Genomic DNA, 13,996 nt, shown 5'->3' on the forward strand with positions numbered 1-13,996 from the left:
TACAGATATCGGTGTAGATATTTCCATGTTTATACAGATAGCGGAGTAGATATCTCCATCTTAATACAGATGGCGGTGTAGATATTTATATGATCATACAGATGGCGGTGGAGATATTTCTATGTTCATACAGATGGCGGTGTAGTTATTTCCATGTTTATAGAGATAGCGGTGTAGTTATTTCCATGTGTAAAGAAATATCTTTGTAGATATTTTCTTGTATATGCAGATAGCTGTGTAGATATTTCCATTTTCATGCAGATAGCGGTGTAGATATTTCCATGTTCAAACAGATAGCGGTGTAGATATTTGCATGTTTATACAGATAGCGGTGAAGATGTATGCATGTTTGCACAGATAGCGGTGTAGATATTTCCATGTTCATACAGATAGCGGTGTAGGTATTTCCATGTTCATACAGATAGCGGTGTAGATATTTCCATGTTCATACAGATAGCGGTGTAGATATTTCCATGTTCATACAGATAGCGGTGTAGATATTTCCATGTTCATCCCGAAGGCTGTGTAGATATTTCCATGTTCATACAGATAGCGGTGCTGATATTTCCATGTTTATATAGGTCGCGGTGTAGATATTTCCATGTTCATACAGATAGCGGTGTAGATATTTCCATGTTTATGCAGATAGCGGTGTAGATATTTCCATGTTTATAGAGATAGCGGTGTGGATATCTCCATCTTAATACAGATGGTGGTGTAGATATTTATATGTTCATGCAGATGGCGGTGCAGATATTTCCATGTTCATACAGATGGTGGTGTAGATATTTCTATGTTTATAGAGATAGCGGTGTAGTTATTTCCATGTGTAAAGAAATAGCTTTGTAGATATTTCCATGTATATGCAGATAGCTCTGTAGATATTTAAATTTTCATGCAGATAGCGGAGTAGATATTTCCATGTTCTAACAGATAGCGGTGTAGATATTTCCATGTTCATACAGATAGCGGTGTGGATATTTCCATGTTTATACATATAGCGGTGTAGATATTTCCATGTTCAAACAGATAGCGGTGTAGATATTTCCATGTTCATCCAGTTGGCTGTGTAGTTAAACCCATGTTCATACAGATGGCGGTGAAGATATTTCCATGATCATACAGATAGCGGTGTAGATATTTCCATGTTCATACAGATAGCGGTGTAGACATTTCCATGTTCATACAGATAGCGGTGTAGCTATTTCCATGTTCATACAGATAGTGGTGTAGATATTTCCATGTTCATCCAGATGGCTGTGTAGTTATTTCCATGTTCATACAGATAGCGGTGCTGATATTTCCATGTTTATACAGGTAGCGGTGTAGATATTTCCATGTTTATACAGATAGAGGTGAAGATGTATGCATGTTTACACAGTTAGCGGTGCAGATATTTCCATGTTCATACAGATAGCGGTGTAGATATTTCCATGTTCATACAGAGAGCGGTGTAGATATTTCCATGTCCATCCAGATGGCTGTGTAGATATATCCATGTTCATTCAGATAGCGGTGTAGATATTTCCATGTTCATACAGACAGCGGTTCTGTTATTTCCATGTTCATCCAGATGGCTGTGTAGATATATCCATGTTCATACAGATGGCGGTGAAGATATTTCCATTTTCATACAGATATCGGTGTAGATATTTCCATGTTCATGGAGATAGCGGTGAAGATACTTCCATGTTCATACAGATAGCGGTGCTGATATTTCCATGTTTATTCAGGTAGCGGTGTTGATATTTCCATGTTTATACAGATAGCGGTGTAGATATTTCCATGTTTATACAGATAGCGGTGTAGATATTTCCACGTTAATAGAGATAGCGGTGTAGATATTTCCATGTTTATACAGATAGTGGTGTAGATATCTCCATCTTAATAGAGATGGCGGTGTAGATATTTATATGTTCATACAGATGGCGGTGCAGATATTTCCATGTTCATACAGATGGTGGTGTAGATATTTCCATGTTTATAGAGATAGCGGTGTAGTTATTTCCATGTGTAAAGAAATAGCTTTGTAGATATTTCCGTGTATATGCAGATACCTGTGTAGATATTTCCAGTTTCATGCAGATAGCGGTGTAGATATTTCCATGTTCAAACAGATAGCGGTGTAGTTATTTCCATGTTCATACAGATAGCGGTGTAGATATTTCCATGTTTATACAGATAGCGGTGAAGATGTATGCATGTTTGCACAGATAGCGGTGTAGATATTTCCATGTTCATACAGATAGTGATGTAGATATTTCCATGTTCATACAGATAGTGGTGTAGATATTTCCATGTTCATACAGATAGCGGTGTAGATATTTCCATGTTCATACAGATAGCGGTGTAGATATTTCCATGTTCATCCAGAAGGCTGTGTAGATATTTCCATGTTCATACACATAGCGGTGCTGATATTTCCATGTTTATACAGGTAGCGGTGTAGATATTTCCATGTTCATACAGATAGCGGTGTAGATATTTCCATGTTTATACAGATAGCGGTGTAGATATTTCCATGTTTATAGAGATAGCGGTGTAGATATCTCCATCTTAATACAGATGGCAGTGTATATATTTATATGTTCATACAGATGGCGGTGCAGATATTTCCATGTTCATTCAGATGGCGGTGTAGATATTTCCATGTTTATAGAGATAGCGGTGTAGTTATTTCCAAGTGTAAAGAAATAGCTTTGTAGATATTTCCGTGTATATGCAGATAGCTGTGTAGATATTTCCATTTTCATGCAGATAGCGGTGTAGATATTTCCATGTTCAAACAGATAGCGGTGTAGATATTTCCATGTTCATACAGATAGCGGTGTAGATATTTCCATGTTTATACAGATAGCGGTGAAGATGTATGCATGTTTGCACAGATAGCGGTGTAGATATTTCCATGTTCATACAGATAGCAGTGTAGATATTTCCATGTTCATGCAGATAGTGGTGTAGATATTTCCATGTTCATACACATAGCGGTGTAGCTATTTCCATGTTCATACAGATAGCGGTGTAGATATTTCCATGTTCATCCAGAAGGCTGTGAAGATATTTCTATGTTCATACAGATAGCGGTGCTGATATTTCCATGTTTATACAGGTAGCGGTGTAGATATTTCCATGTTCATACAGATAGCGGTGTAGATATTTCCATGTTCATACAGATAGCGGTGTTGATATTTCCATGTTCATACAGACAGCGGTGCTGATATTTCCATGTTCATCCAGATGGCTGTGTAGATATATCTATGTTCATACAGATTGTGGTGAAGATATTTCCATGTTCATACAGATATCGGTGTAGATATTTCCATGTTAATACATATAGCAGTGTAGGTATTTCCATGTTCATACAGATAGCGGTGCTGATATTTTCATGTTTATACAGGTAGCGGTGTAGATATTTCCACGTTTATACAGACAGTGGTGTAGATATTTCCATGTTTATACAGATAGCGGTGTAGATATTTATATGTTTATACAGATAGTGGTGTAGATATTTCCATGTTTATAGAGATAGCGGTGTAGATATTTCCATGTGTAAAGAGATAGCTTTGTAGATATTTCCATGTATATGCAGATAGCTGTGTAGATATTTCCATTTTCATGCAGATAGCAGTGTAGATATTTCCATGTTCATACAGATAGCGGTGTAGATATTTCCATGTTCATACAGATAGCGGTGCTGATATTTCCATGTTTATACAGGTAGCGGTGTAGATATTTCCATGTTTATACAGATAGCGGTGTAGATATTTCCATGTTTATACAGATAGCGGTGTAGATATTTCCATGTTTATACAGATAGCGGTGTAGATATCTCCATCTTAATAGAGATGGCGGTGTGGATATTTATATGTTCATACAGATGGCGGTGCAGATATTTCCATGTTCATACAGATGGTGGTGTAGATATTTCCATGTTTATAAAGATAGCGGTGTAGTTATTTCCATGTGTAAAGAAATAGCTTTGTATATATTTCCGTGTATATGTAGATAGCTGTGTAGATATTTCCATTTTCATGCAGATAGCGGTGTAGATATTTCCATGTTCAAACAGATAGCGGTGTAGATATTTCCATGTTCATACAGATAGCGGTGTAGATATTTCCATGTTTATACAGATAGCGGTGAAGATGTATGCATGTTTGCACAGATAGAGGTGTAGATATTTCCATGTTCATACAGATAGCGGTGTAGATATTTCCATGTTCATACAGATAGTGGTGTAGATATTTCCATGTTCATACAGATAGCGGTGTAGATATTTCCATGTTCATACAGATAGCGGTGTAGATATTTCCATGTTCATCCAGAAGGCTGTGTAGATATTTCCATCTTCATACAGATAGCGGTGCTGATATTTCCATGTTTATACAGGTAGCGGTGTAGATATTTCCATGTTCATACAGATAGCGGTGTAGATATTTCCATGTTTATACAGATAGCGGTGAAGATGTATGCATGTTTACACAGATAGCGGTGTAGATATTTCCATGTTCATCCAGATGGCTGTGTAGATATTTCCATGTTCATACAGATTGCGGTGTAGATATTTCCATGTTCATACAGACAGCGGTGCTGTTATTTCCATGTTCATCCAGATGGCTGTGTAGATATATCCATGTTCATACAGATGGCGGTGAAGATATTTCCATGTTCATACAGATATCGGTGTAGATATTTCCATGTTCATAGACATAGCGGTGTAGATATTTCCATGTTCATACAGATAGCGGTGCAAATATTTCCATGTTTATTCAGGTAGCGGTGTTGATATTTCCATGTTTATACAGATAGCGGTGTAGATATTTCCATGTTTATACAGATAGCGGTGGTGATACTTCCATGTTGATACAGGTAGCGGTGTAGATATTTCCATGTTCATACAGATAGCGGTGTAGATATTTCCATGTTCATACAGATAGCGGTGTAGATATTTCCATGTTCATACAGATAGCGGTGTAGCTATTTCCATGTTCATACAGATAGCGGTGTAGATATTTCCATGTTCATCCACATGGGTGTGTAGATAAATCCATGTTCATACAGATGGCGGTGAAGATATTTCCATGTTCATACAGATAGCGGTGTAGATATTTCCATGTTTATACAGATATCGGTGTAGATATTTCCATGTTTATACAGATAGCGGAGTAGATATCTCCATCTTAATACAGATGGCGGTGTAGATATTTATATGATCATACAGATGGCGGTGGAGATATTTCTATGTTCATACAGATGGCGGTGTAGTTATTTCCATGTTTATAGAGATAGCGGTGTAGTTATTTCCATGTGTAAAGAAATATCTTTGTAGATATTTTCTTGTATATGCAGATAGCTGTGTAGATATTTCCATTTTCATGCAGATAGCGGTGTAGATATTTCCATGTTCAAACAGATAGCGGTGTAGATATTTGCATGTTTATACAGATAGCGGTGAAGATGTATGCATGTTTGCACAGATAGCGGTGTAGATATTTCCATGTTCATACAGATAGCAGTGTAGATATTTCCATGTTCATACAGATAGCGGTGTAGATATTTCCATGTTCATACAGATAGCGGTGTAGATATTTCCATGTTCATACAGATAGCGGTGTAGATATTTCCATGTTCATCCAGAAGGCTGTGTAGATATTTCCATGTTCATACAGATAGCGGTGCTGATATTTCCATGTTTATATAGGTCGCGGTGTAGATATTTCCATTTTCATGCAGATAGCGGTGTAGATATTTCCATGTTCAAACAGATAGCTGTGTAGATATTTCCATGTTCATACAGATAGCGTTGTAGATATTTCCATGTTTATACAGATAGCGGTGAAGATGTATGCATGTTAACACAGATAGCAGTGTAGATATTTCCAAGTTCATACAGATAGCGGTGTAGATATTTCCATGGTCATCCAGATGGCTGTGTAGATATATCCATGTTCATACAGATGGCGGTGAAGATATTTCCATGTTCATGCAGATAGCGGTGTAGATATTTCCATGTTCATACAGATACGGGTGTAGACATTTCCATGTTCATACTGATAGCGGTGTAGCTATTTCCATGTTTATACAGATAGCGGTGTAGATATTTCCATGTTCATCCAGATGGCTGTGTAGATATGTCCATGTTCATACAGATGGCGGTGAAGATATTTCCATGTTCATACAGATGGCGGTGTAGATATTTCCATGTTCATACAGATAGCGGTGTAGATATTTCCATGTTCATACAGACAGTGGTGCTGTTATTTCCATGTTCATCCAGATGGCTGTGTAGATATATCCAGGTTCATACAGATGGCGGTGAAGATATTTCCATGTTCATACAGATATCGGTGTAGATATTTCCATGTTCATAGAGATAGCGGTGTAGGTATTTCCATGTTCATACAGATAGCGGTGCAAATATTTCCATGTTTGTTCAGGTAGCGGTGTTGATATTTCCATGTTTATACAGATAGCGGTGTAGATATTTCCATGTTTATACAGATAGCGGTGTAGATATTTCCATGTTTATACAGATAGCGGTGTAGATATCTCCATCTTAACACAGATGGCGGTGTAGATATTTATATGTTCATACAGATGGCGGTGCAGATATTTCCATTTTCATTCAGATGGCGGTGTAGATATTTCCATGTTTATATAGATTGCGGTGTAGATATTTCCATGTGTAAAGAAATAGCTTTGTAGATATTTCCATGTTCATCCAGATGGCTGTGTAGATATATCCATGTTCATTCAGATGGCGGTGAAGATATTTCCATGTTCATACAGATAGCGGTGTAGATATTTCCATGTTCATACAGATAGCGGTGTAGACATTTCCATGTTCATACAGATAGCGGTGTAGCTATTTCCATGTTCATACAGATAGTGGTGTTGATATTTCCATGTTCATCCAGATGGCTGTGTAGTTATTTCCATGTTCATACAGAGAGCGGTGCTGATATTTCCATGTTTATACAGGTAGCGGTGTAGATATTTCCATGTTTATACAGATAGAGGTGAAGATGTATGCATGTTTACACAGTTAGCGGTGCAGATATTTCCATGTTCATACAGATAGCGGTGTAGATATTTCCATGTTCATACAGAGAGCGGTGTAGATATTTCCATGTTCATCCAGATGGCTGTGTAGATATATCCATGTTCATTCAGATAGCGGTGTAGATATTTCCATGTTCATACAGACAGCGGTGCTGTTATTTCCATGTTCATCCAGATGGCTGTGTAGATATATCCATGTTCATACAGATGGCGGTGAAGATATTTCCATTTTCATACAGATATCGGTGTAGATATTTCCATGTTCATAGAGATAGCGGTGAAGATACTTCCATGTTCATACAGATAGCGGTGCTGATATTTCCATGTTTATTCAGGTAGCGGTGTTGATATTTCCATGTTTATACAGATAGCGGTGTAGATATTTCCATGTTTATACAGATAACGGTGTAGGTATTTTCATGTTTATACAGATAGCGGTGTAGATATGTCCATCTTAATACAGATGGCGGTGTAGATATTTATAAGTTCATACAGATGGCGGTGCAGTTATTTCCATGTTCATTCAGATGGCGGTGTAGATATTTCCATGTTTATAGATATTGCGGTGTAGATATTTCCATGTGAAAAGAAATAGCTTTGTAGATATTTCCATGTACACGCAGAGAGCTGTGTAGATATTTCCATTTTCATGCAGATAGCGGTGTAGATATTTCCATGTTCAAACAGATAGCTGTGTAGATATTTCCATGTTCATACAGATAGCGGTGTAGATATTTCCATGTTTATACAGATAGCGGTGAAGATGTATGCATGTTTGCACAGATAGTGGTGTAGATATTTCCATGTTCATACAGATAGCGGTGTAGATATTTCAATGTTCATACAGATAGCGGTGTAGATATTTCCATTTTCTTCCAGAAGGCTGTGTAGATATTTCCATGTTCATACAGATAGCGGTGCTGATATTTCCATGTTTATACAGGTAGCGGTGTAGATATTTCCACGTTTATACAGATAGCGGTGTAGATATTTCCATGTTTATACAGATAGCGGTGTAGATATTTCCATGTTTATACAGATAGCGGTGTAGATATCTCCATCTTAATACAGATGGCAGTGTAGATATTTATATGTTCATTCGGATGGCGGTGCAGATATTTCCATGTTCATACAGATGGCGGTGTAGATATTTCCATGTTTATAGAGATAGCGGTGTACTTATTTCTATGTGTAAAGAAATAGCTTTGTAGATATTTCCTTGTATATGCAGATAGCTGTGTATTTATTTCCATTTTCATGCAGATAGTGGTGTAGATATTTCCATGTTCAAACAGATAGCGGTGTAGATATTTCCATGTTCATACAGATAGCGGTGTAGATATTTCCATGTTTATACAGATAGCGGTGAAGATGTATGCATGTTTGCACAGATAGCGGTGTAGATATTTCCATGTTCATACAGATAGTGGTGTAGATATTTCCATGTTCATACAGATAGCGGTGTAGATATTTCCATGTTCATACAGATAGCGGTGTAGATATTTCCATGTTCATACAGATAGCGGTGTAGATATTTCCATGTTCATCCAGAAGGCTGTGTAGATATTTCCATGTTCATACAGATAGCGGTGCTGATATTTCCATGTTTATATAGATAGAGGTGAAGATGTATGCATGTTTACACAGTTAGCGGTGCAGATATTTCAATGTTCATACAGATAGCGGTGTAGATATTTCCATGTTCATCCAGAGGGCTGTGTAGATATATCCATGTTCATTCAGATGGCGGTGAAGATATTTCCATGTTCATACAGATAGCGGTGTAGATATTTCCATGTTCATACAGATAGCTGTGTAGATATTTCCATGTTCATACAGATAGCGGTGCTGATATTTCCATGTTTATACAGGTAGCGGTGTAGATATTTCCATGTTCATACAGATAGCGGTGTAGATATTTCCATGTTCATACAGATAGCGGTGTTGATATTTCCATGTTCATACAGACAGCGGTGCTGATATTTCCATGTTCATCCAGATGGCTGTGTAGATATATCTATGTTCATACAGATTGTGGTGAAGATATTTCCATGTTCATACAGATATCGGTGTAGATATTTCCATGTTAATACATATAGCAGTGTAGGTATTTCCATGTTCATACAGATAGCGGTGCTGATATTTTCATGTTTATACAGGTAGCGGTGTAGATATTTCCACGTTTATACAGACAGTGGTGTAGATATTTCCATGTTTATACAGATAGCGGTGTAGATATTTATATGTTTATACAGATAGTGGTGTAGATATTTCCATGTTTATAGAGATAGCGGTGTAGATATTTCCATGTGTAAAGAGATAGCTTTGTAGATATTTCCATGTATATGCAGATAGCTGTGTAGATATTTCCATTTTCATGCAGATAGCAGTGTAGATATTTCCATGTTCATACAGATAGCGGTGTAGATATTTCCATGTTCATACAGATAGCGGTGCTGATATTTCCATGTTTATACAGGTAGCGGTGTAGATATTTCCATGTTTATACAGATAGCGGTGTAGATATTTCCATGTTTATACAGATAGCGGTGTAGATATTTCCATGTTTATACAGATAGCGGTGTAGATATCTCCATCTTAATAGAGATGGCGGTGTGGATATTTATATGTTCATACAGATGGCGGTGCAGATATTTCCATGTTCATACAGATGGTGGTGTAGATATTTCCATGTTTATAAAGATAGCGGTGTAGTTATTTCCATGTGTAAAGAAATAGCTTTGTATATATTTCCGTGTATATGTAGATAGCTGTGTAGATATTTCCATTTTCATGCAGATAGCGGTGTAGATATTTCCATGTTCAAACAGATAGCGGTGTAGATATTTCCATGTTCATACAGATAGCGGTGTAGATATTTCCATGTTTATACAGATAGCGGTGAAGATGTATGCATGTTTGCACAGATAGAGGTGTAGATATTTCCATGTTCATACAGATAGCGGTGTAGATATTTCCATGTTCATACAGATAGTGGTGTAGATATTTCCATGTTCATACAGATAGCGGTGTAGATATTTCCATGTTCATACAGATAGCGGTGTAGATATTTCCATGTTCATCCAGAAGGCTGTGTAGATATTTCCATCTTCATACAGATAGCGGTGCTGATATTTCCATGTTTATACAGGTAGCGGTGTAGATATTTCCATGTTCATACAGATAGCGGTGTAGATATTTCCATGTTTATACAGATAGCGGTGAAGATGTATGCATGTTTACACAGATAGCGGTGTAGATATTTCCATGTTCATCCAGATGGCTGTGTAGATATTTCCATGTTCATACAGATTGCGGTGTAGATATTTCCATGTTCATACAGACAGCGGTGCTGTTATTTCCATGTTCATCCAGATGGCTGTGTAGATATATCCATGTTCATACAGATGGCGGTGAAGATATTTCCATGTTCATACAGATATCGGTGTAGATATTTCCATGTTCATAGACATAGCGGTGTAGATATTTCCATGTTCATACAGATAGCGGTGCAAATATTTCCATGTTTATTCAGGTAGCGGTGTTGATATTTCCATGTTTATACAGATAGCGGTGTAGATATTTCCATGTTTATACAGATAGCGGTGGTGATACTTCCATGTTGATACAGGTAGCGGTGTAGATATTTCCATGTTCATACAGATAGCGGTGTAGATATTTCCATGTTCATACAGATAGCGGTGTAGATATTTCCATGTTCATACAGATAGCGGTGTAGCTATTTCCATGTTCATACAGATAGCGGTGTAGATATTTCCATGTTCATCCACATGGGTGTGTAGATAAATCCATGTTCATACAGATGGCGGTGAAGATATTTCCATGTTCATACAGATAGCGGTGTAGATATTTCCATGTTTATACAGATATCGGTGTAGATATTTCCATGTTTATACAGATAGCGGAGTAGATATCTCCATCTTAATACAGATGGCGGTGTAGATATTTATATGATCATACAGATGGCGGTGGAGATATTTCTATGTTCATACAGATGGCGGTGTAGTTATTTCCATGTTTATAGAGATAGCGGTGTAGTTATTTCCATGTGTAAAGAAATATCTTTGTAGATATTTTCTTGTATATGCAGATAGCTGTGTAGATATTTCCATTTTCATGCAGATAGCGGTGTAGATATTTCCATGTTCAAACAGATAGCGGTGTAGATATTTGCATGTTTATACAGATAGCGGTGAAGATGTATGCATGTTTGCACAGATAGCGGTGTAGATATTTCCATGTTCATACAGATAGCGGTGTAGATATTTCCATGTTCATACAGATAGCGGTGTAGATATTTCCATGTTCATACAGATAGCGGTGTAGATATTTCCATGTTCATACAGATAGCGGTGTAGATATTTCCATGTTCATCCAGAAGGCTGTGTAGATATTTCCATGTTCATACAGATAGCGGTGCTGATATTTCCATGTTTATATAGGTCGCGGTGTAGATATTTCCATTTTCATGCAGATAGCGGTGTAGATATTTCCATGTTCAAACAGATAGCTGTGTAGATATTTCCATGTTCATACAGATAGCGGTGTAGATATTTCCATGTTTATACAGATAGCGGTGAAGATGTATGCATGTTAACACAGATAGCAGTGTAGATATTTCCAAGTTCATACAGATAGCGGTGTAGATATTTCCATGGTCATCCAGATGGCTGTGTAGATATATCCATGTTCATACAGATGGCGGTGAAGATATTTCCATGTTCATGCAGATAGCGGTGTAGATATTTCCATGTTCATACAGATACGGGTGTAGACATTTCCATGTTCATACTGATAGCGGTGTAGCTATTTCCATGTTTATACAGATAGCGGTGTAGATATTTCCATGTTCATCCAGATGGCTGTGTAGATATGTCCATGTTCATACAGGTGGCGGTGAAGATATTTCCATGTTCATACAGATGGCGGTGTAGATATTTCCATGTTCATACAGATAGCGGTGTAGATATTTCCATGTTCATACAGACAGTGGTGCTGTTATTTCCATGTTCATCCAGATGGCTGTGTAGATATATCCAGGTTCATACAGATGGCGGTGAAGATATTTCCATGTTCATACAGATATCGGTGTAGATATTTCCATGTTCATAGAGATAGCGGTGTAGGTATTTCCATGTTCATACAGATAGCGGTGCAAATATTTCCATGTTTGTTCAGGTAGCGGTGTTGATATTTCCATGTTTATACAGATAGCGGTGTAGATATTTCCATGTTTATACAGATAGCGGTGTAGATATTTCCATGTTTATACAGATAGCGGTGTAGATATCTCCATCTTAACACAGATGGCGGTGTAGATATTTATATGTTCATACAGATGGCGGTGCAGATATTTCCATGTTCATTCAGATGGCGGTGTAGATATTTCCATGTTTATATAGATTGCGGTGTAGATATTTCCATGTGTAAAGAAATAGCTTTGTAGATATTTCCATGTTCATCCAGATGGCTGTGTAGATATATCCATGTTCATTCAGATGGCGGTGAAGATATTTCCATGTTCATACAGATAGCGGTGTAGATATTTCCATGTTCATACAGATAGCGGTGTAGACATTTCCATGTTCATACAGATAGCGGTGTAGCTATTTCCATGTTCATACAGATAGTGGTGTTGATATTTCCATGTTCATCCAGATGGCTGTGTAGTTATTTCCATGTTCATACAGAGAGCGGTGCTGATATTTCCATGTTTATACAGGTAGCGGTGTAGATATTTCCATGTTTATACAGATAGAGGTGAAGATGTATGCATGTTTACACAGTTAGCGGTGCAGATATTTCCATGTTCATACAGATAGCGGTGTAGATATTTCCATGTTCATACAGAGAGCGGTGTAGATATTTCCATGTTCATCCAGATGGCTGTGTAGATATATCCATGTTCATTCAGATAGCGGTGTAGATATTTCCATGTTCATACAGACAGCGGTGCTGTTATTTCCATGTTCATCCAGATGGCTGTGTAGATATATCCATGTTCATACAGATGGCGGTGAAGATATTTCCATTTTCATACAGATATCGGTGTAGATATTTCCATGTTCATAGAGATAGCGGTGAAGATACTTCCATGTTCATACAGATAGCGGTGCTGATATTTCCATGTTTATTCAGGTAGCGGTGTTGATATTTCCATGTTTATACAGATAGCGGTGTAGATATTTCCATGTTTATACAGATAACGGTGTAGGTATTTTCATGTTTATACAGATAGCGGTGTAGATATGTCCATCTTAATACAGATGGCGGTGTAGATACTTATATGTTCATACAGATGGCGGTACAGATATTTCCATGTTCATTCAGATGGCGGTGTAGATATTTCCATGTTTATAGATATTGCGGTGTAGATATTTCCATGTGAAAAGAAATAGCTTTGTAGATATTTCCATGTACACGCAGAGAGCTGTGTAGATATTTCCATTTTCATGCAGATAGCGGTGTAGATATTTCCATGTTCAAACAGATAGCTGTGTAGATATTTCCATGTTCATACAGATAGCGGTGTAGATATTTCCATGTTTATACAGATAGCGGTGAAGATGTATGCATGTTTGCACAGATAGTGGTGTAGATATTTCCATGTTCATACAGATAGCGGTGTAGATATTTCAATGTTCATACAGATAGCGGTGTAGATATTTCCATTTTCTTCCAGAAGGCTGTGTAGATATTTCCATGTTCATACAGATAGCGGTGCTGATATTTCCATGTTTATACAGGTAGCGGTGTAGATATTTCCACGTTTATACAGATAGCGGTGTAGATATTTCCATGTTTATACAGATAGCGGTGTAGATATTTCCATGTTTATACAGATAGCGGTGTAGATATCTCCATCTTAATACAGATGGCAGTGTAGATATTTATATGTTCATTCGGATGGCGG

The sequence above is a fragment of the Gorilla gorilla genome, chromosome 7 (genome assembly GCF_029281585.2).
Source record: "Gorilla gorilla gorilla isolate KB3781 chromosome 7, NHGRI_mGorGor1-v2.1_pri, whole genome shotgun sequence".
Lineage (NCBI taxonomy): Eukaryota > Metazoa > Chordata > Mammalia > Primates > Hominidae > Gorilla > Gorilla gorilla.